At 41.9% G+C, this 25628-nt stretch overlaps 1 long non-coding RNA gene across 1 annotated transcript in view; it reads right to left on the bottom strand.

The window, feature by feature from the left end:
- Positions 1–111: 111 nt before the first annotated feature.
- LOC131129988 (uncharacterized) overlaps positions 112–25628 on the bottom strand; it is a 122508-nt gene continuing 96991 nt past the window's right edge. Inside the window, exon 4 of the long non-coding RNA XR_009129938.2 lies at positions 112–509. This is a non-coding gene — a long non-coding RNA (uncharacterized LOC131129988). The remainder of the gene's footprint in view (positions 510–25628) is intronic.

Genomic DNA, 25628 nt, shown 5'->3' with positions numbered 1-25628 from the left:
AGTTACCTTGAGTGTAATAATGACCCAACAGGCTGCCATGGCTGGCGCTTGATCCAACTATGGACTCCTGCTGAACATCCATTAATGACAGCGTATGCTGGAGGTCCCGCTACATGAAGGCCGTTCCCATTCCGACAATTTTCAAATCACTCCATGGAGCCCAAATCCTATACGTCACAGTTAACAGGTGTAACATATTACATGTCTATCCCGGCTAACCATCACATCCCAAAACATTAGCATCTCATTCTAATTCATAACACTGATGGCTTTCAAGCATCATCTGTCTCGTCCCGGAATCCTTTCCCCACACCGGGATCCCTTTCTGGAGCCGCAAAGACAGAGTCTTCCGTGACTAAAGGGGTCAGTGTGGTGAAGGCGTCCCGGATGAGACTGAAAGCAGGCTATATCGTAGCTGCGCCCTGCGTAACCTGACGTGAGACGAATCCATCCTGATGAGGGGATGGCGTCAACCTGGAATTTCAACTCCGACTTCATCTTTTCCTCATCTGGAGACATCAGGAAATCCCTGAACACACGATCACATGACCACAACGCCAATGTGTTTGCATTGATGTAAATATTCAAATGTACATCTGCTCACTTTTGAACACACGCGTGCAGGTGCAAACACCATGATAGTATTATTATTATTGTAATATTTTTATGTGGAACAGGTTACAGCCTTGTTTTCATTGGGTGATACCATCCATGACTATGTTCTTTTGGCATTTTATTGCTTTCGTGTGCCAACAGTATTAAATGCAACAATATAACATTGACATTTGTTTATTTTTTAACATACTAGACCTTTTTTTCTCCACACAGTGTGAGATTGCAGTTTTGACACATATAAACTGTACATAGCAGCGTCATGGCCAATGGCATACCAAAGATGCCCACATTTTTGGCCATGGCTGTACGAATTAGGCTGATTTGTTTGAATCCCAAACAGCCATCTTTGGCATTTTGACTTGGTCCAAACCAAAATTAATCAGATTCGTTAACTAAGACAATAATCATTAGTTTCAGCCCAAATTAATGTATTGGTCTAATAATGTACACGCTTAACCTGATTATTAAAGTGGTAATGCATACAGAAATCCCAAAATATCATGTTTTATTTGCATAAACTACAGTTACATATTCAGCATAAACAATGTTTTTTAGTTGGTTTGCTGTTTGTCCACTTAGAAATTAATGTTGTTAGTTGTATCTTGTACACTTAAACTAAATAATAAGTCAATTTTTCTTTATGTAAATTATGCTTTTTTTTTAATATATTCTCTATTGTTTTAACATGGTGGGCATCAATTGCTACCTGCACACACACACACACACACACACACACACATAGAAATATTATTTCAATTGCTAAAAACAGGACCAACTCATCCCATTTTGGCTCACCTTATTAACATTTTCAGTAAAAAAAACATATTTTGACTATTTTCTGTATGTTTTGTTGTTGTTGCTTTATGTGTTAAATTATTACTGTTCTATGAACATATAACATATGGCCTAACATTAGGGATGCCAATTTAAACGAGCATGCCTCTATGGTCTGTGGAGGCCTTGCATTCTCCCAGCTGTGCAGAAAGCAGCAGAGTCTGTCAGCACTGATTTATTACAGCTGTGACCTGCCTCTCCCACTAGGGGGCAGTGTGTGACTTACAAACAGGCCAAACCGGAGCAAAGCAAATTAATGACAATTTGAAGTCAAATTGATGTGATCTTCCTTAAGAGCATCATTCACTGCAAAACACGTCAGTCTAACGCCGTGAATTTCAATGTTGATTTGCTTGGAAATGGATTCTTTCCAAACGGAGCCAACTAACATTTTTAAGACGTTCTGAAGTAAAGCATTTTTTTAACATGGAGGACTGTGGCGGGCGCGACATGAGAGCAGAGTCAATTAGGAGATTATTTGTTAATTAAACGGAGGCTCGCTCCTCTCTCCAGGGCCGCTCCACCTGCCTTCATCGCCACTACATTAATAATGCACGGTCCCGCGCCGTAATACAAGCAACATGGAGCGAGAATGGGGGGGGGGGGGGGGGGGCTGTAATATTCTTTTCTTCTTCTCGTTGGCCGCCGCAAACAGCAAGTTTAGTATTTGTAGCAGAACAAGGTGACCATGAATGCATCATGGCATGGAGATGTCATTAAATGTAAATGCGGTGTGGCCCCTGTCAAACAGCAGCTTTGCATGCTGGAGGGCCCACGGAAGCCTGAAGGGGGAAAAAAGAAGCAGACGCCATTTCCAGGGATCAGATTCTTGTTAAAATTCACGGAATAATTGCCTTAGTACGGGCGGGGTGCTTGTATCCAAAAGTCAATAGGAGGAAGGCGTGCTGCTTGGGTAAATAGGACTTATTATTTTCTCATGTAACGCTCCTAAGCCCCGGCTCACATTTCCATCGGGGAGCAAACATTAAGGAGATTCCGCCGCCGTCCAAATGGCCAAGTAATTAATGTTAGCACGCACGGTCGACATATTAGAATGTTAACAGTGTCGGAGCCATGTGATGGCGAATACAGAGTGAGGGCTTTATTACTGCGGCCCAGACGGGGGGTGACATGCCTCCTAATTGGGGACATCAGAGTTCCCGCTGGTGCGTCTCATCCTGCAGTTCACATCGCTCCTCTCCTCTTCTTCTTTTTTTTTTAATTTATTCACCCCCTCTCGCTCCTCATCTCCAGGATCTGCTCTCATTAGCAGTCGACTGTAGACCCCCCTCTCCCTCTTCCCCTACTACCGTGGCCCCCTCCCTCATCCTCTTCCACGCTCCGCCCGTCTCGTTTGCATTTCAAGTGGCGGGAGCGGCCCTGCGTTAGCGGCGGGAAGAGAGGGAGGGAGCTGTCGCTAGCGGTGGATGCTTCATCACGCTGCCGCATCCCGACATCTGGGAACGTCTCTTCTTTTCTCTCCTTTTTTTATCCTCCCTTGAGCACCAGCGTGTCATTAACAGGATTAATCTGGGCCTAATTTCCTAATGATGGCTGTTTTAATGCATGTGAACCAGCGCAGTCTCTTGACTCATTACCGCCAATTTGCCCGAGACACACATAATCAGGCTCTCCAACAACCCACCAACATTTATTTTTGCTAATATGACTTTTTCCTCCCTCCCCTCCCTTCCCAAGCACCGCTGTGCGGAGAGCAAACATACTTTGCTTCACTGCAAGCCACGCTTCCAATGCACAAATGCTAACCAGCTAGCGCTAACACCTTCTGTCTATAACATTAAAAGATCTATGGGGGCGCATCATTGAAACTGCAGGGGGTCAAATGTCACATGTCTTAAAGATGAGGCCCAAAGCGCCACTCATATAAGCCAAGCTGTATATAAACATCACAGCTGAATGGAAAACATCTCAATGTGTCTAATTGTAGTCATTTTTCATGACATCTCCTATATTTCAGAACTACTACTCATCGTTTAAATATGTTTAAATATTTCGGAAAATCCTATTACTAAGATAGTCCATCATAACGGCCAATGAGTTTGCTCACCCTCTTGTTCTTGTTGAGTGGAGCCAGGTATGCATGCACACACTCCAGTTTACAATGAGCAACAACAACAAGCACCATTTATACAAAAATCAAATGTAAAACATTGTTGGATTTGGAATTATTCAATAAACACCATAAATATACCGCTAAGATTGCAAAGTTATGTTGAATGAAAACGTATTGGAATTTGTTGACACATATGTACACAAAAAGTCATGTATACTACACATCAATGAGGGGAAATACACGTACAACAAGATGATGCAATGTCAGCAGACATTGTGTGTGAATGCTTTGAAACACAGGAGCCGCTCGGAATCTGAAGCTGGACTGAAATGCTGTGGAAATATGCTAAGACGTACAATGAAAGTAAGAGTAAATTGGTAGTTAGTCGGGAATCGAACCAACCCTCTCATGGTCTGGATCCAAGCACTGTTTGAGCTGCGCTATACAACTTTTACTAGTAGGGTATGCCAAATAAGCCTACGGCGATCTTCCATCATGCTTTGAGGCACTGCTCTTTATATAGTTGTTAATATTATGTGTTTAATGTTATGTACTGTGTTTTGTACATAAGTAAATACAGTGTGTATTTAAAAAATACAATGTGTGCGGAACATTTTCATGTTGGATTTTCATAGAAAATATCAAATTACTCTAAATGTGGGAATATTTACAAAACTCAGTTTGATGGTTGCTATCACAAATTAATGTTATCAAGAAATTAACATTTGTTGTCTTGTCAGTTTAGCCATTGCCCCAATTAGTAGATAGGTGGCGCTGATGAGAGGACAGTGACTTCTGTCTGATGTAATGTAATGTAACTGTACACAACATGAAGACTGCAGAAGCGGGAATTAAGCCAGGTACCTTTGGGTTGGGTACTTCATCACTCAAGCCATGCCATCACCGTTGAAGCCACAAAGTGATTCAATAATGGAAAATTTTAAGTGACTTTTCACCAACAGAGTGCACCACTTAAATTGCCCATTCATTTTCAATGGAGAAATTTTGACAGAAATTATTAAATTAAACTAAATGTGGCAATATTTTTATAAACCTGAATGTGTAGCGCATGTGTCCTGAGTGAGCTGAACATTTCCATGTTGTATTTGCTTGAAGTGGTTAAGAAATGGAGGAGTTAACAACTGATAAATGAGGACTTAATAGATGAAAATGGCCGACTAAAACAATCCAAACCATACAAAACAAAACATAAAATGCTGTGTTGCTCTCTTGGATATGAATACAGTATCTACCTATCCATCTATCAACTAAAAATAAGCAACCAGATGTAGATATTTTCTTCTTCTTGTTCTTTTTTTATGTTTAGGTGCATAGCACCATCTGATGTACCAGAATGTAGACGAGATTATAGAAAAAAACACAAAGAAACTGATATGATATCAACTTCAAGTTAGTTAGACAAATTTAGTGTCAGCAAACTGTAACTGAAGCACAAGTCTGTCAGTGGATCCTCACAGCGTGGAACATAAAAATCACTATCATCGAGTTTCAAAAGCAAGGACATTGCCAGATGAAGAGGAGGACACAGAGATCACATTGAAAGAGAGCGAGAGAGGCCGACAACATGTGTGACAAAGGAATTATGACATGGAGTGCGGCTTACATTACATATGTACAAATCTTTCTGTCTCTCTAAATTTAGTTGTGGGTTATGCACAGGAATTTTGTAGTTTTTCTGTGAAGTGCATACAAAGATCGGTTCGGCAGTAATGTCTGCAATTCACTGAACAACTAAATGAGTCACTAGGACAGCTCTCCTCTCTTGCGGGAAGAGTTTCTACAAGATGTTGGAGTGTGTCTGCGGGAAATTTTGTCCCATCTTTTTATATCAGAGGTGAGAGGAGTTGGACCTATCTAGTTCTTCTGCACCTACAAATACACCTTGTGGACGCATTGATTGTCCACCATGTCTTGTTCCAACAAGAAGGTGCGCTGGACAATGTCCCGCTAGTAAGCTTGAGAAAGCTACGTACGTCGACATGAGTACAGAGCCCACGGCGAGGCGTCATGCTTTAGTGGCCAGCTAGCATGTAGTCAAGCCTCAAGGCAGCTGCAGGGGGTGCCCGGCCTGGGAAGAAGTCTCAAAGATCCTCACCCAGGAGGATGCTCTCTCGCGACACAAAAATTATAGTGTCCAAACTCTTTTTCTGCTGTTTTTTCCCTTAAAATGTAGGTTGAACTCACTTTACCAGCAAGTGTGTGTGTGTGTGTGTGTGTGTGTGTACACAGCTGTTTGAGAATGGTGGCATCACCCCCCGACATCTCACCCGTGACGATATATTAATTAAAGCGTCTCAAATGCCAGCTCGCTAATTGGCTAGCACCTGTGTGCGAGGAGCGGCATTCCTGTGATGAATGTTGCTCCGGCCTCCCGACCCCCACTCGCCGCCCTGCTCACAACGTACAAAAAAAAAAAGTGGCGGTACAAGTGCAGCAGTGCAGAGTAAATATTGAACATAGGACTAAACTCTGACTGAACAGGAGGAGGAGTAGGATGGCGATGAAGAGCTGTCCTAATTAAGAAGCACTAATCAGGCTGCACCCACCCTCACACAAACACACCTGTGTCATTTATGATATGATATGAAGCTCCCCCCCACACACACCTCCACTTGTAGTGTTCGTGCAAGCTAATCCTCTTTTAATATGTCTGCAAATATGCAAATGTCCAAAGCAATATCTCCAAGCGATGAACAGCGAGACCTCGTCAGTCAAACCTCATAACAACATGAATGTTCTCCACTTACAACTAATTAAGACTCCAGCAGGATCAGTTCACTTTCATAAATTGGTGAAGAGGCTGCGGCCTAGTCAGGACCAGTTCTGGGTCTTAGTGGATGAGAAGGTGGGGGGGGTCGGACCTGGCTGAATGCTTCCACAATGAGATGGAAGCATTTAAATCCTCATGGTAAATAATGCATGAAGCCACAAAGTGCTTTAAGATCTCTTCTTGCGTGGGGAAGCCTCCCAATAAAAAACTACGGTGGCCCACAGCAGACGCACAGCAACAACCAAACACAGAAAGGATCCGAAAACCACCAACACCAGAAAACAGATGGAACATGAAACTGCTGCAAATTAAACCTGCCAGTCTACCAGGATGTTAGCCACACCTGGTGGATGTAGATCTTTGAAGACATGAGCGAGATGTTCAACACTTTGGCATAAAAAAATGGCTGCACTGTTATATTGCAAACGATAACAACCAAGGAAAAAAGTACCTTTTCATTCCATCAACTTTCCTTGAGGCACGCCTATCACGTCTTTAAAGATGAATCCGTCCCAGAAGGTCTGACTCTAACTGAAACAGACTGTAACCAAAAAAATCTTTCCTATAAGAAATAATGTTAATCCATGCCAGAAAGCCAACAATGTTCACACAAAACACATTTTTAAAGTTGTACTAAGGCATATAATTGATGAATGAAAGGGATAAACAAACATTTAAGGTTATTTTTACCTGATTGTTGCCAAACACACAATGTGGCACAAAGATCAACAGGACACCACCTTCCTGTTTTGCCATGAGTTATTTCTTGAAGTAAGTAGGGAAGTAGAGACTGAACAGTCCTAGGTTTCTCAAGAAAAGAGGTTACTTCAAGACTTCTCTTAATGGTAAGTAGCTTTAGTGTTTTAGCGTTAGGTTTTCTACAGCATCGGTAATGTGTAATGTGTTTTGCAGGACTACCAGTGTTTAAAAAACTTGGGTAGAGTCACTAAGGAAGTGTGCAGCCGCAGTATTCATGGATCTGACAAAAGCCTTTGATACAATCAATCATGACATCCTAATAACTTAATTAGAAAGGTACAGAATAAGAGGATTAGTTCTGAACTGGGTCAAAAACTACTTAGCTGACAGGAAGCAATACGTAAAGCTAGGAGAATACACATCTGCAAGTTCATCTATTACGTACAGAGTTCCCCAGGGGTCAATACTGGGACCAAAACTGTTCAACTTGTACATCAATGATATCTCCAAAGTCACGAAAGACTTAAAGCTGGTATTATTTGCGGAAGATACCACTGCTTTTTGTTCTGGAGGGAGTAAAGACAAAATCATTAGAAAGGTCAGAGAAGAAATGGTCACACTAAGAAGATGGTTTGATGATAATAGATTGTCCTTGAACCTAAGTAAAACTAAAATCGTGCATGTTTGGTAACAGCAGAAAGGACACGCACCAGCAAATACAAATAGACGGTGTGGACATTGAAAGGGTGAAGGAAAATAAATTTCTGGGGATCACAATAGATGAAAATATGAGCTGGAAACCTCATATTACAAATATACAACATAAAGTGGCCAGAAATATTTCAATATTGAACAAAGCAAAATTTTAATCAAATGTAACAGTTACTGATTGTAAAAGTACGAGATGGAGGGGTAGGACTTAATAAGCTTTGCTTCTTCCTACTGATTATGTGTTGCACTCAATTGTAATCTAATTAAACCATTACCATTACCTAATTGCGGTAGGAAACGGCTATAAGCAACCCCGTATGCACACTTTATAATGCTACAGACAAGTACTTTTGCTCCATGACTTATACAAAATAAACACAGTTAGGACACTGATAAACTGTTACTTACTGCTTGCTCTTCTGACTCTTCCACACGACCAAGTAACGCTGCAAAGGCATAGTGCTTCAGCAAGTTTGTCGACTAGTCCAGCTGCATACTGGCCCATGTTCTCAAAACAGTCCAGTGTTAAATGCCGTTGACAAATTAAAGTGCATTTCTTTGCTGGTAAGGAATCAGGAACTCCAACCACTTGTTTCTTTAAGAATTGCAAACAACTTTTCATTTCAAGGCATTGCTAGCAACGTAAACAGAGAAGCAGAGCTTGGGGGAGGGAAGAGACCTTCTCTGGCTTACAGCCACACCCATATAAGGAAGTCCGCTCCTCTGTGACATCACAAAGGGGCAGTTTTACCACGCCTTTTGAAAGTGAGGGTTTTGAGTCATTCAAAACTTCTTTTAGGGCTCACTTTCAAACGCACAAACCTTGTTATCTGAAAATTTGGCATCGTTTCACATGAGAATACAACATTGTAACTACATTTATAGGTAATTGAAAAAGCATAATTGGTCCCCTTTATGAAAATATTTGTTGTAATCTTTGGAAAATGTTTAAAAATGAGGAAAAAAAGAGCATTGATACTAATAATAGGCCTTTTCACTTATATCACAAAGCTGAGAAGTATTTTTTTATTTGAAATATATATAGAACTTGTTAGCAAAGCTACATGTGGACCTTGCATCCTTTCTTTTTTTGGACCCCCTGTCCTGTATGAATGCTAATTTTAAACATAAGGGCCATCTAATACATCACTATATGGAGGGAGGAAGGAGTCAGCTTTTCCAGGTTTCTGATTGGTCACTTGAATTTTTTCGACCATCCTGCTGGGAAGATTAAAACTTACTTCAGTGTTTACATAGAAGCACATTTTCAAATATTCCAAAACCCTTCAAACGAGCAACCTAATCCACATTGTAGATGTTAGGTTTCCATTCTGCCCGGAACAATTCCACCACTTCCCCACCGATGCTGAATGACTCGCAAATACACTCATCAGAAAAAAAAACTCACCGTGCAACATGAATAGGCACAGGGCCTCACTTGACAGGTGCTTGAAGGTGTTACCTACAGTGGGAGCAGAGTCAGGCTACGACCCCAGATACGAATACTCACGTAACCCCCCCCCCCCCCCCCCCGAACATCCCCCAATCCCCCGTGGGTGCGAATGAGGTGAAAATGAGGACTGGGTGTAAGCGGCTGAGACCATGTGTTCACCCTCTGTTGCTGACGCTCTACAACATTTACATCCACTTTGGCACACGGTCGATATTTATAGTGATTCACGTAAACAAACAGCATGTTTTTTGGGGGGTTTTTATGTCACAAAAAAGACGGAGCCGTCTGTGAGTGCTATTAGATGCGTGTGGGGGGGCCGGCAGGACTCGCTGCTCGTTGAGAAGAGCATACATGCTTTCCTGTTGAAGTGTCCAATAATACCAAAAAAAGTAAAAACACCAAAAGATTTGTCGGTAGTTGCTTTTTGGAAAAACAGGACCTAGAAAAGTCTGACTATATTAATAATTTCGAACAATGTTGAAAGGTCTTCAGTTATATGCTAAAGTATGTTAGTGAGTGCGCTGGATGAAGGCTTCCATTAGGCAAAAGCTGCCTTAAATAGCTTTGGAAGGAGCGTCCTCATTGGCTGCTCAATAATTGATTGACAGTCAAAGCTAGTGGCTTCATTAAGATCATAGAAGTGCTGGGGGGGTAATGCTCCAAAAGTGGGCTAACTGTACAGCACTTTAGTCACAGATGGCTCAGCAGCGCAGGCTCAGTCGCTGCCAGGCGGCTCGCTATCACACGCAAACCCTGGCGCCGACGTAACACTGATCCACCGTGCGGCTGCTGAGGATCTGGGCTTTGTGCTGGAGGGCAGCTCGGAGCAACATCCAGACAAGATCCTCCAGGACGCCAACATCACCTGCTACCCCCTCTAGGAGGAAGCTGCATGCTACCTCAGCATCTTGTCTGCTTTTTTGTTTTGTTTTTATTGCTACTTAACATTACAAACAATTTTCTAAGCATTCAGCCTTTGCAAAGATAATTTAAAAAAGCCTCTAGTTTTGGCAGCGCTGACTCTTAAGGCCATGATTGGTTGGCTTGAAGTTGATTATTTCCTGTGTGTATAAGGACACAGACAACCTTCCCAAAAGCCTTCTCCTCTGATTTCAGATCAACATTTACCATAAAAATTACAGTCGTAATGCGATGGGAAGCTGAAAAGCAAAATAATTGACAGTAGCGCACAATGTTGACCTTCAGCTCGCCATGGCTCGTTCTTTCTTGTCCCGCAGGATAGTATAGGAATATAATAAACGAAAAAGTGAATGAATAATAATAATAATATCAGAGATAAATGGCTAAATTAATGAAAATAAAGATTAAGGGATTCAGTAATATTTGTCTTCTTGATGTCTAATTTTCTATTATTATGTCAATTATATTATCTAATACGGGTGTGAAGGTGCACAAGAATATTCAATTTCTAAATACCTGGTGAAAATGTGCTTACCATGGTCAGGTATGGAACCAATTAACCACAATAAATGAGTGATTACTGTATTGGACTGCATTACATGCAGCTTGATCTACCTCTGTATTCGCTTTAAAATGTTGCTCATGGCTACTGTGCTGGTACATTGGTGTCCTGCGATGTGGCATGTCAGGTAAACCATCCTAAAAGTAGAAGTAGAAAATGAAAAAAGGGAGTACTTCATTAAAAAAAAAAAGTAGGTCACTTGAAGTAAGTGCATAAAAAATGACTGAATTATTCATCATCAATGAAAGGGAATCAAATCCGAAGGGGTTGGAGGGTTAATGGGGAGTTTAAATGGAGGTCGCAGACAGCGCCGCATCAATTAATGTACCCAAAAAGTACACCACATGAACTTACATGTATATAAAGCTAAAGAACAATCCAACCAACCCACCATATTGTTCTGAACTCAAATGACGTATGTTACCACAACATGCAGAACAATATGACTAGAATGTGAAAACGTTCTTAATTAAACCCGGCGGAAGTCGGCTGCCCCCCTCCTGATGCGGGCCGGGTTAAATTGAGTTGAAAATGAGATTTTAGCGTGCGCGGCGGTAACTAGCGGGGAGCTGAACTTGGCTCTGGTCTGCGTTAATAGAGTGAGAGCACCGGAGAGTTTGGTGTTACGCCGCCAGCCCGCTCATGCACGGGCATGAAGTCAATTAGACGGCCGGGTAGGGGTGCGAAGAACGAGGAGGAGGAGGCGAGGAGGGTGACGTCACACAACAAAAGAAGTCAGCTTCAGACTCTTCATTTGTTACAGCCAGTCTAAAACACTGTATTCACGAATATGGTTTGAAATGTTTCATTATGTGTAAAACTGAATTTAAAATGCATTTAAGAACTGTGAGATGCATATTACAGGATTTCCCTGCTGAAAAAAAACAGCATAGACCAGCATGGTCCACAACAAATCCAGCATACACCAACATGGTCGACCAGCTAAACCAGCATAGACCAGCATAATTTCCATGCTGGTCTATGTTGTTTTTTCAGCAGGGTTGCAGGGGAGGGGGTCTTGGCACTGCTTCAACCCTATTTGAAAAAATATTTAAAAAAAGAACCTTTGCATAGCTCCAATACTACTGTGCTAAACACAATATTACAAGGTTTAAATAAAGCCTTCCTAGTGAATGTAAACAAACAAAAAAAGATGGCCGACAAGATGGCTGAATTCACTAATGTTTCTCACCTCAATCTCTGATTTTCTTTTTATCATGGCTGCAAAATAAGTTAGAATGGACCCAAAAAACAATTCAAAAAAAGGCATTCAATTCAAGAAATAACTTATAGCAAAACACCAAGGTTGTATCTTTTACTATAGTTTACTAGCAAACAACCAAGAATGCTGGCATCTTAGCATGCCTCAAATACTTGCATCTTTTCATTCGTAACGTACTTAGACGTGTACATTTTTTTGGTTTCAGGCCTTGTTTATGAATATTTCATGATACAACTGAGAAATATGTAGATTTATAACATTGGCAATGGGTATACTCTTTTATATTCAGTATCATTTATGCTCATCACTAACAGCTTGTTAGCTACATGCCCTGAAGGCCGCTGCCATTTTGGGCTGCTGCTGTTATTAGCCTTTGTCTGTTTTACCAATGATTAAATAAAGGAATCCATCACTTTAGATCTTTTTGAAAGAATATTTTATGTCTTTACTCCTTTTTAGCCATCCTAATTAAACAGGAACTTGTTATGGAGACAAAGGATTTCTATTGTTGTTTGGCTTTGTCCATAGTCGATTAATTGTTCAATGTTGTAGTTGCTGTTTAGCCATGTTTCGGTGAAAATCATGACGCTGCAGTCTAAAAGTCTTGTGGAGTCCTAACTCATCCATTTTATTCACCAAAGGTCGCAGGAAAATGCTTGATAAGGAAAGTCAGCGGGAAGTCAGATTGGGTTTAGCTTCTATTCTTCCATGCTTCCTTGCCTTTGTTTACATTCTGGACGCCATCCGCAAGAGTTGAAGATCAGTGATATGTTGGTGCTATGAAATCCAATATCCAAAGATGTTAGGTCAAATAGTTGTACATATATTCTAAAACAGCCCTACTTTTTAGAAATAAGCACACAGTAGACCTTTGACATAAGCAGACTCTCGACATAAGTGGGAGAGGAATAACTGCTGTATTATTCTGTGATAAATGGTCCACTTGTGAGTGGAAGAGGTTATCGCAGTGGGAGAGCCTCTTTCAATTAGACCCTGCTGTCTTTAACAGCCCAAATACGCAATTAAGCTAATTGCTAAGATGACTCTCAGGTCTGTGCGGCCGAGGATGACGAGCAACGGACGAGGAGGTCCCTGGCCGAGAGCCCGGGCCTGCACGCCACTGTAACACGCTCGTTAATAATACATTAATGAAGGTGGCGGCCCCTCTCATAATAGGGGGGGACTGGAAGAGGTCCAAGCAATCACCTCGCTGTTGCAAACCAACCTGGGGTTAAAGAAGCTTTTGTTAGTGAGATAGAAGAAAGGGGGGGGGGGGGGGTCGCCCCAAGAAATGTAAATGACTCTTTTGTTTGAGACGCAGGTGGAAATGTCAGCTAACCGTTGTTGTCGAGTGACGGCGGGTGACCCCGTATAAGCTCCCAGGACGTTTCTTCCCTGCTCACGAGTTGTCTCAGGCGTGCAATCAACAAACAAATCCACACTAAAATGCCCAAACAGTTTAGCCTTAAATATTTTAAATCGTCTTCTTTTTGAGGGGCGCCCCCCAGCCCCCGCCTCCCGTCTCACGCCGCGCTCGCTTGTCGGTTTTGGCAGCCTCTCCTCGCTGCTGCGTGTCTCCTCATAGGGATCTTGATAGGAATATCAGAAGGAGATTTTAATCACAGGGGTGTTGTGCACGCTTGCTTATAGGCGGCACAAAAGGAAGAACAGAGTTTCCCGCCTGTCACCCCTCCGTGCACGGCAGCCTCTGTCAGGCAGCGATACGCCTAAAGACACGTCTGCCGCTCGCAATGTGCAACACTTGCCAAAGTGCGGCAAACTTAACAGCCGCCGACAACAAAGGGAATGAGGAAGTGATGGAGGAAATAAGACAGAATGTTTCCTAGAGTCAAACACAGTGTGTTCAAGCAGAGCCTTGAGATGGGGGGGGGTGAAGGTAAACACAACCATTAAGTTTCTAACTGGGAGGCAGCACACAGGGAATTGCTGCTTTTGTCTCCTCCCTACACACCTTTTGTTTAGTTTTCCTCCTCGGCTTGTTGCAATGGACATCTAGCGCTTAATTGAAGCTTCACGAGGGCCTCTAAATACCATCAAATGCGTTAAATGCTGTCAGCTGGAAGATGCGATGGTCCAGACACTTGTTTTCATAGCATACCAGGCTACAATCACCAAATCAAGGGTGCCCAAAGTGTGGCCCAGGGACAATTTTTTACCATATTACAAAAATAAAGTATGTTCATTATCAATGACACTACAGTAATCCCTCATTTAATTATCACAGGTAATGGATCCAGAGCCAACCGTGATAAGTGAATAAGCCCTTATTTTTAAATGGAATATTTCCATTATAAGAGCTGGTTACGACCTTCTAAATACAGTATTTAACATTATGAGAGCCTTCTAAACATGAAATAACACTCATATAGTCACATTTACACTTACATTGCCCAATATTGTAGACATAATAACAGAAAAATAAGCCATTTAAGATGTAACGAAGACTCGTGTTGATGTGTGTTGTTGTAAATATGTTCCATTGCAACAGACAGGAAATGACGTCTGGGATTCAGAAGTGTGGGTTACAGCCGCAACAGCAGCCTATGTTAGGGAATATTGTACCCGTTGTGAAATCATTTGAACCTGTGTCATGAGTTTTGTTTTGTTTTTTTTTTCCCACAAGAATCACCTTGTTCGATAGGAACAAGTGGAAGCACCTGTGGTGTCCACTCCCAGCTGAAGGTCTGAGTAATCAGCAGGGCTGGGCGGGTATAAAAGGAGCATTTGCTGCTCTCTTTCTTTTTTGTGAGTGTGTGGGAGTCAACACCCTCAGTTGACTCTCTTGGTATTTAGTGAGAATAAACTGTGCTATGTGGGATTTTGTGTTTTGGCCTACCGCTGGTTTACTGATTTCCACTCTTTAAATTGATTTGATCATTTTGATAGACTTAGTGGGTGGCAGGAAGAATGAATATTCCCTTGCCACCTTTTAGAACCCAAGACCCAGTTTTGATTTACATGCAGTTTAGGTTAGTTTCCCCCTTAGCAACCTTTATTTCACCAGTTTGTGTTCTACTTGGGAGGGAAAACATAACACCTGCAATAAAAGCATGTTGTTCTGGCAATTAAGTCTGGTGCTTGTGTGTCTCACTTAACATTAGAGTAACATTACTGACACCCAGTTGATTCATTCATTCATTTTCTGCTGCTTATTCTCATGAGGGTCGCGAGGGGTGCTGGAGCCTATCCCAGCTGTCTTCGGGCGAGAGGCAGGGTACACCCTGGCCAGCCAATCACAGGGCACGTATAGACAAACAACCATTCACACTCACATTCATACCTGTGACCAATTCACCTAGCATGTTTTTGGAATGTGGGAGGAAACCGGAGTACCCCACTAAGGGTGGGATTGAACTCGGGTCTCCTAGCTGTGAGGTCTGAGCGCTAGCCACTCGACTGCCGTGCAGCCCACCTAGTGATCAGTGTAGAAGAATACATATCATTATGTCTTTGAATGTGTTTTCTGAATGCTTTATACTTCATTTAGACATTTTAATGCTTAAAATGCTTTATTTTGGCAAAAATGCACGACATTTGTTGATTAAATTTAGGCCATATTCAACCACAAAACATCATGATTTAATAATTGATATATTTCTGATACCCGTGATCAATACTAATACCAGGAAAGCTGTAAAGTTGAGTGCTTTCATTATCTGGATGAAAGCACATCATGTACTGTATGTATATGTTGCTGATGCTGCAGGAAAATGTTGAATGAGCACATTTGACATATGTCAAACAATGCCAATACATTTTTTTTTTTTTTAAAGTACCTCCAAAAAATGCACCAACTTGCTAGTCAAAGTTTCATGGCTTCATTCTGTTCTGTATATTAAGAAAACTTAAAGCTTTTATGATAGAACAGATTACATTTCTGTCCAGGGTATATCAGCTGCTATTTCCCTAATAGACAAGAGATGAGGCAAGTAGGTACATATGCAAGGGAAGAGGTAGCATCCAAAACTATTGGAATCGGGTGATAAGCATGGGGAGGACTTGGTTTGAAGACAAGCACAGATAACTATAGCAAGTCATTATGACACGAATGTGTATCTAAGCAGAAATACATATGCATGCTAGTCCATTATTAGAACTAAAGTGACGTTCACACTTGCATGCATTTTGCATTTTTATTTATTTATGACCATATTTCCGTGACAATTTCATTCTAATGCTGAACAAATCAACAGGTAAACCAAGACTTTGATTTGATAATGTCCCTTTTCAAGCAATGGTTGGATCAAAGATGTATAACTGTCAGAAGGTCAGATGCTAGCTTGGAGCCTCATGACAAAATATCGACATTTTGATGAATTGGTGAGGAAATGTTTATCATTTTCGGATCAATCGGCAGATCTGCGCTGCAAAGAGTCTGGTAGCCAAATGTAAGACGTGTGTGATAAATAAGTCAGAGCACAAATAAAAGGGGCAGTGGATTAAAACCAAAGAGCTCTGGTGGCGTCGCTGGCGTCCAATTAGGCCCAAAGAAGCTGTGTTCTTTCTAAAGTCGGATAATTCCAAACTCCCTGATGTTCCCCACTCATCTCCACATGAAAAGGGCCGGTGGAGAAATTGTCCCAAAGTAAGTTCTAAAAGAGCTTGCAATCATTAAGTAGGACTTTTCAAAGCGGTGCTGATGGAAAGCCAATGGGAGTGAAAGTCCTGACACTTTTAAGTCAGAAGAAGAAGTGAATATGTTTAATGTTACAAAGAATCACAGACTTGCCGTCTTTGGTCCTCGCGCCCACTGGGACCGAGGCGTGAATAAGTCAAAGTTTCACCACACCCCCCCGCCATCCCTTCAAGCACCACCTCGCCATGCCTCAGCATCATAGAAAAGCTGGCTGGGTTAAGCTAAGTTGATTTATTTATCAGGTCGCTCCCGAGTGATGGCTGCATGTGTGTGAAGGAGACCCAGGGGTGGACCCCCCTCCTACGCCCCACCATCCCCCCGACCGCTTCTTCACCATCGAATTAGAGGGCGACGGCGTGATCCTGGCTTTCACCGAGGAACGGTCCGGACCATCGTGTTGGACCGCTGCTGATGTTTGAACCAGCAAGACTTTTGTCTTTCTTACAAACTCAGTCTGTGTCACAAATGGAATATTTCCATTAGTTCACTTTCGTAAGCATATATACAGTACATACAGAGTACTTTGTACCTGAGTGGTTTGGACCGTGCCATGCTGTCCCAAATTCATGGCTGTTATTTCACACTTACTAGAAATCTCTCGTTTTTAATGATGAATTGCAACTACTCAAGTTTGTCCCTCACCTTCCTCGACAAACAGTAGCCAAACTGGCTACGATTGAGGCGTGCCCACTTGTTTTATCATTATAAGTGTCCCAATATACGTGAATCCAGGCTGTGTTCCAATCGCACACTTCCACTTAACGTTTTTACTAAGTATGCATGTATGCATAAGTATGTTTGCGCTGAGAAATATGGTAAAATCCAGTCAGTCACTCAACATGCCCCAAATGGTCAGTGTGCAGTGATGGACACTAACCACCTTCAATCATCACCATCTTGACTACGAACCCCTGCTCCCATTGTGTTGAAAAACCGCATGGAGCGGGGGAGGAATGATCTGCTCAGTATTTCAGTGGAGCAGGGCAGTGATAGTAATCTGCCACTGAAACTGTTCTTCTGTCGGGAGATGATGCTGTGTTTTGGAAGTGTGGAGGTACGCAATTTGGAACACAGTCCCAGCCTTACTACTGTTTTAAGTGCACGAGTGGGTTGAAAACGGTGAAACGTGATGAAGTAGGTAATACAACTAACTATTTTGTTGAAAAAAACATGTGAATTTCTGCTAAGTAGGATTCCTTATTTATATAGGGAATATTTTTGCAACCTGTTTACGAATTAGTTTTTTGACATTAGAGCCCTCTAGACATGAAATAGCACCCCTATAGCCACCTTTACACTCCTATTACCCAGTATAGTAGATATGAAAACAGAATTGTATACATTTAATAAGACATTTAAATAAGACTTATAAGATAATAAGATACATGTGTAGGGGAATTGGGCAACACCAGGGGTTCAGAGTTGAGTTTTATCCCCATTTGGGATTATTGTGTTTGTTGTAACATTATTCAAGCATGCAATAAATGCCTGTTGTTGCAGTGATCTGGTGCTTGTGTGTCTCACCCAACATTACAGTAACATTACTGACACCTAGTGACCAGTGTATAATATTGCATATCATCATATCTACTACTGAATGACTTTATATTTGTATATTTCACCATTTTATTTAGATTTGTTTTTCTTGAAAATGCTTAATTTAGGCGCAAAATATGGATATTTTTTTGTACTAATGAGCTGTACTACTGATATTTCTGGAAAAATGAGAACCGCTGGACTACTGTATATGAATGGATTTAATTCACATGTTTTGCATAGATCCGGCCTGCGGGCCTTGAGTTTGTTCACTCCTGCCAACAAATTGTGCCCAAGCAAGTTCCCGCCATTTTACCAATTTTGAATTTTAAAAAAGCAAACAAAGCCAAGTGTTTTGTGTTGGATGCAACATGCAGCTGACCTGTGGGGGGTGCGATGTTATGTACACAAACAAGTAAACATCTGCTCGGACCACCCGCTGCGAGTTTTGTCAAAGTTGGCAGCGCTCCTGCTAACACAACAGTCACAAGCAGATGGCGAGTGCAGCATCGATAACCCCGCCCCCTCACTCCCTGAAGGAATCCGTGCAGCATCGCGAACCCCGCCCCCTCACTCCTTGAGGAAATCTATGCTAAGAGTTTGGACAATGTTTTTCCACACTCATCTGTGAGTGCTTTAAGATGGGGCGGTACCCGCTGTTCATAGAGGGGAGCAATACATGCTTTCATGTCTGTGTGTCCATTGGAAACCGGTCATGGATTATTGATCCAAACTGAACAGTAGTGCAAGCATGATTTAATAGTGTCGGGACGACACAGGTGACCCCGTCGACTGCACCCTCCACCCTCGGAGCTCACCAGAGCTTCTGTGACATGCGATCCAGTGTTTGTGCTGCTCGACGGCGTGTAAACACAAGCTAAAGAGCGTGTTATTACGTTGCCTTCGCCCTCATTGGAGAGCATGTAGGCCGACTCCTTGGCAGGCGTACACGTCGTCATGTATAATGAATGTGTCGTCTCTCCGTGGCGCACAAAAGACAGATGTTGCCTCAGTGAGCAAGACCCAGTGTCAGGATCAAGCTGCAGAACGGTAATGGAAAGCAAACAACAACAATAAATGTGATGTGTGGTGTCACTGGCAGACAGTTTGGAGCGCCATAAAACAATTAAAACCATTTTGGGGGTGAATTTGGAACATCTGTATTCACCTTTTAATTCAGCATTGTTATTAATTTGGAACATTACTAATAAAGGGACTTCATATGAATCAGGGAATACTCGGGAAGATACTTCACCCATCTTGCCTTCAGTGCTGCCCAGTGCACACACTGGTAAATGAATGTTTTGGGGGATGGTCGGCGACGCTGTAGGTGCAAATTGGCAGCTATGTTTCCATCAGACTACCCCAGGGCAAACCTTTTTATTTGAATATTTTAGCACAGTTGTCCTAATGTCTAGTCGAACCTCTAGTTTTGCCTGTTATCAGATGCTCAGGTGTGCGGTCATGGTAAATCCTGTCCAGGTGTTCTGTTGCAATGACAAATGCCTGGTACTACTTTACCACTACCAGTGTGCGACTGAGGAGTGATGAATCATGGTTTCACTTCCATTGGGGATTATTATTAGCTAATGTCAACAACCGGTAACTAACAAAAACACTACCATTTCTTTGTTCGGTGGTTACGATATAATATCCAATGCAAAAAAATATCTTGGTTTCTTCCTTTTTTGATGTGAAGTTTATCCAGTGTTAAAGTATTATTTGTCTTTAATATACAAGCAACCTTCATGTGACTTTTGTTGTTATTCTACACTAATATAAATAACACTGAGTTAAATGAAGTGCGTCACGCAGCTGCCGCTGTGAGAAGTATGTGGTGTTTAATCAGGTGTTTCCTCGATTTGGGGGCGTTAAGACTGCTGTCTTCGCACCTCCGAGCCCAAATAGTGCAGTGAGCATGTGAAACTTAGACGGAGTTTGAAAAACCGAGTCTCACAATGTAGCGTTTATAGTGAAGCTTGCATTGTTAGTGGGATTGGGTGGATGGATCCTAATATTGATAGTTTTGACATGAAAGAAAATACAGTGGTACCTTAGTTTTCATGCATTTGAAAATTCATTCATTTTCTACCGCTTTTTCCTCACGAGGGTCGCGGGGAGTGCTGGAGCCTATTCCAGCTGTCTTCGGACGAGAGGCGGGGTACACCCTGGACTGGTCACCAGCCAATAACAGGGCACATTGTTTTGTTGACATGAAATCTTTATGTGTGGGAAACAACTCCTGTCTAGTTACACGGCATTAAAACATGCATACAGTACTTCTGGTTCAGTGGGAAGCGTCACACAAACGGGTTCCACTATAGCGCCACATATAAGATGTTAAGCCACCAAATTTGGCGAAAAGGGACAAAAACCAGAATGAATTACTACTTGTCCCACCCCCAAAAGCAGCAGCTGCCGTGTCGTCATGCTTGTGTTTGACGTTTGCAAAGACACAAACATAATTGGGAAGGAAATATAGCATACTCCACGCACCAGCCTCCACGTAGGTTTCCCGGTGTTTCAAAATGTGTCACATGTGAACTAAAATATGTCCCCGGACACCACGTGACACGGATGCCTCGTCGTCGTAGCTGTCACGCCAGGCGTCAATGTCCGCGCTTCAACAAGCCGTGCTAATTGGCTAATGAGGAAATTAACAGCTGGAAGCGCAGCGTTTTCACATAATGCCTCACACGTACACACATGCCCCTCACCCCCCCAACACACACACACACAGCAGAAGTAAGCTTGTCACAGCAGGAGCACTGATTTGGAGGCCATCTTGGCGAGGAGCAGTGACAGGAAGGAAGCGGGCTGTAGGTGACTTGCGGTGCGAGAGCCTCTAAAAGTCTGCATCCGTGTCCTAATTACCTCTCTGCTGCCGCTGCTGCTGCCGCTTCCTCCTCTCGCCGCGCTGCCTTCCCAGGGCACATGCCACTTCCATGATGCCGTGTCTTTATGCATGTGTGTACGTGGTAGCGAGTTGACATAGCATAGCATCACTGTCACCTGACGTTTGTTCCCGGCCGCCTGTGTCAGACTTTGTGCAGCATCCCCAAGTCAACCAGGTGGGGCTTCATGAGCCTCCAGTCACCACGAACCCTCAGACCCCTTCAATAAACACACACACAAGCTGTACACTGACTACTCTGAAATATATCCACGTTCACTTGAACTGAACTGTAGTCACTTTTGTTCGCTGCTGTAATTATGTCATTTCCTGCTGGGTCGAAAATGCCCTGGAGGATGACAGCAGTACCACCTGCGACCACAGGGGGTGTGTGCTCTCTGAGAATGTTACCAGTCACAGATGCATTCATTAGCTATGCTGCAACGCTCGTTTAGCTTGAAGCGCACACACACACATGCCTTAGTGACAGCCGCACTGTCGCCACCGTGCTAGCAAAAGCTTGAAGACACAACTTGGAGGATGTCCAAAAGAATTCAGTGAATAAAAAGGCTGCGGGAGATGAAACGCAATGACTTAGAAAATGGGCCTAACAGATCCCACTCACACCCCCAACAGTCACCCCTGTGTACACTATACACACAATCAGCCATTAAATGACTGAGAAACATGAAAACTAGTCGGTCAAATTCAAAAAGATCATTAGGCATTCCAGCGTCATACTTGCCAAAGTATTCTGATTAGAAAGTAGCATACGGTCACCTGCTAGGGTATATGTACTTTTACATGCTGGGAAATTGGTTTTGTCATATTCATTCACCGCTTTTTCCTCACGAGGGTCGCGGGGAGTGCTGGAGCCTATCCCAGCTGTCTTCGGGCGAGAGGCAGGGTACACCCTGGACTGGTCGCCAGCCAATCACAGGGCACATATAGACAAACAACCATTCACACTCACATTCATACCTATGGACAATTTGGAGTCACCAATTAACCTAGCATGTTTTTGGAATGTGGGAGGAAACCGGAGTACCCGGAGAAAACCCACACATGCACAGGGAGAACATGCAAACTCCACACAGAGATGGCCGAGGGTGGAATTGAACCCTGGTCTTCTAGCTGTGAGGTCTGCGCGCTAACCACTCGACCGCCGTGCCGCCTGGTTTTGTCATATTGGCTTAGAAAATTCTAAAACACAACTAATTACAACCTTTGTAGATATATACAAATAAATGTATGTTTTTAAACGATAAATGAAAAATGCTGAAATTCCTTCAAATATGAGCCGATTGCCAGCAAGCTACTGATATACCAATAAGTTTAATATTGTGAGAAATGTAGTCCATGTATTGTGGGAGAGATGATTGGAAGCCAGTGATGTGATGTAGAGGAGGGGGTGTGAGGTGTCCACAGGCGTGCTTCCATGTGTTCTCCCACAAAGAAGAACCTCCTCTGGTCCTAACATGTGACCCCCTTGATGTTAATGAGGCCACATGGACCCCCCTCTGTGATGCTCTTTGGAGGGTGGGGAGCTCTGAGGCTACCGTGGTGGTGTACGGCGGTTTGAACACCCATGACCTCGGCCTCCATCCCCCCCAATCATCCCACCACGTGTTTCAGCGAGCCTCTCGGGCCTGCCCTCTAATGTTTTATTAAGAAGATTCTCTGCTGCACACACTTCTGAGGAAATACAGCTGCCTGTCAATCATGTGGCCGGGTAAAGTGGACCGGGGCCCCCACAATGGCGCCTGCCGCCTGTATCACATGCGGTGGATCGTCGAGGGGTGCTTGGCAAAGTGTCGGTGGCGGCACGTGAATATTAAACAGGCAAATTAGTGCTGACATGGAAACATGATGAGGCTCTGTCATGATGTCACCACGCTTGTCGTAACGTGTCACAACCGCTGCACATACCCTCACTCAACTTGTTCCATCCAGAATGCTGCTGCTCGAGTCCTGACTAGAACCAGGAAATGTGACCACTTTAGTCCAGTATTCGGGTCTCTGGACTCGGAGTGGTCTCCTGCAGGCACCCAGAGTCAGGACGAAACACGGGGAGGCTAAGTTTCAGTTTTATGCTGCCCCAATCTGGAACAGTTTTCCAGAAGATGTGTGACAATCCTCAACTTGGATGATGAATACATTTCTATTCAACCATACATTTGACAACGGAAAATATCTTGTATGCACATTTCATTTTTTTATTTTTTGGTTTTATGGAATGAATTATGGAATCTTACGTAATGGTTTTAGGATGGTTTTATGTCTTTATGGAATGACTTTACCTTCCTTAACCAATCATAGCGGAGTAGGTTCTTTCAATTAACTAAACTTGCATTGCCTATTTTATAGTTATTATTTTTTGAAATAAAAACATTTTTTTACAGTAATAATAATAATTTGTACAATTATTTGTATTGTATTATTTTGTATTATATTTTATTATAATAAAAAAATACAAACTTTTTTCTTTTTTGATCCAGACAGTTTTGCTCTATTGTAAATTTTCATCAAAGGAGAAAAATATATATAGTAATAATAATAATAATAACAATAATGATAATATAATAATAATTTTATTATAACAATTGTTTTCTGAAAAATAAACATTTTAATTTGCTTTTAAATTACAAAAGAAAAATTGTACAGATTTTATTGTGAACATTAATAGTAGACACAATCATTAGTATTATTATTATTACTATAACTATTATAAAAGCAAAGGGAAAGTGACCATTTACATGACACGGGTTTAAATTAATTCCATTTACTTCATGCAATTACAGATTAATTGATTGTATAACGATATATTTTATTCACATTTATTCACATTTTAAAATGTATTTAATGTATAATTTTGTTCATTTGATGTTGTTGTTTTAAGAAGGAAACAATATCCATATCCATGCTTTTCACCAAATGTAGCCAGTGTATTGGATCTTTAATGTCTCGTTTCAGTCAAATTTCTTTGAATATTTCATCCCTGATGAGCAATTTTTGAGGAAATTAACATTTGCTGGTGAAAAAAGGGATTGTTGCTGTTGTTAGCTAGCTTGTAGGAACAATGTGCCAGATTTGTTGAGTGCATACATTTTGCATAGCAAGTAACCATATGAGACGTGATGTAATGGGTCTTGCGTCGGAGCGTTAACTTTCCAAATGGACGCTGAGTGGAAAGCTCTTCTTCGTGACGCCGCATCGCCGAGGCTCGGGCGGGCTCAGGAGAGGGAAGTGACATTTAAGAAGAGCTAAAACAATGGACGAGTAGTGCTCTAATGTCTCATAAGACATCTTCTAAACATGGCTTTTCCATCTGAGAGCGTCTCCATGCTGAGTCAAGTGCACTAAGTGTGCATGAAAGAGGATGCTCCCCCAGGACAACGCTGGCCAAGACCCTCAAGGATAAACAAGCCTTTAAGAGTCCACACTCAAGAACACACGCACACACACACATATATACACACCAAGGCAGCAACATAACTCTCTCACCTTTGCACTACAGCTAACCTGCCATTTAAAAAAACATCCTTGAGTTTATCTACATAGGTTTAGACACCTGCAGGACACCTCATTAGGTAGACAATCCACAGCAATCTGACAAAAGAAAGCTCTATCAAAAATCTTACTTTCACAAATTCAAATCATAATTTAAACAATAGAAATATGAGAGGTTTTACAGAATATTATGGTGCATGTTCAGTTTTTAAATGATTATGATGCCAGAAACCTTGTGATTCTGCTTTTGCATAATTGCGGCCTTCAGAGTATAATTCTGCATAACTTAGCGAACTATGCAAAAACTGTGTAAACATTTTTGCACTTTAGTACTGTGTGGAGTTAAGCGTCCTTTCTTTTTCTTCCTCGTGGGCTTCCGTAGATCCTCCAGTCAAATCTGATGTAAACACCACACAATTTGGATAACATATATTTATTTATAAAATATTATATTTAGTGTAATATTTATTGATTGGTGATTATGCTCACATGTTCTTCACTACTACTGCACATGCCCTCAATTAACTTTTTAAAAACATTTAACCGTTAAAAATTTTCAAGAAATTTGCGCAAACATTGCACAATTTTGATGTGCTTTGGTGATGTTTTCTATTATAGTACTTATTTTTATGATTAGTGATTATGTTAACATGTTTGTCACTGACATTTTGAAAACATTTTTTGACAACAATCTGCATTCAGTCGATTGAAATATTAAATCGTGATTAATCAGTGTCCACAGTTAACTCAATTAATCACAATCGCAGATAGAAATAAGCTTTTTATCTATAAGGCATAAGTGATGTAAATGTCTTTGTGGTAAACAATACACTACACAAATGACACAAGAAATGGTTGTTTACATAAAAATGTTTAGATTTGCAACAGAACTGTGTGTGTACATGCGTTTGAGTGCATGTGCACGAACTAATTCCCTTCCATGCGTAACCTACTTCGCGCAACACGGCGAGATGCTTTTTCACTTCCTGGTTGCTGTGCAGCATGTATTTCAATGGGAGAAATCCAGGCTGAGTTCTTATAAAATTCCTTTTGTGCAAAAAAAGACGTAAAATGCATATAAATACATCTTCGGAACGAGTGGTGACGTTGGGGAAAAAAACGTATAAATGTCTTTGGTAGCCAATGAGTT

The sequence above is a fragment of the Doryrhamphus excisus genome, linkage group LG4 (genome assembly GCF_037039965.1).
Source record: "Doryrhamphus excisus strain RoL-2023G ecotype Guam linkage group LG4, RoL_Dexc_Guam_v1.1, whole genome shotgun sequence".
NCBI lineage: Eukaryota > Metazoa > Chordata > Actinopteri > Syngnathiformes > Syngnathidae > Doryrhamphus > Doryrhamphus excisus.
This window is presented reverse-complemented; position numbering and strand designations above follow the sequence as displayed.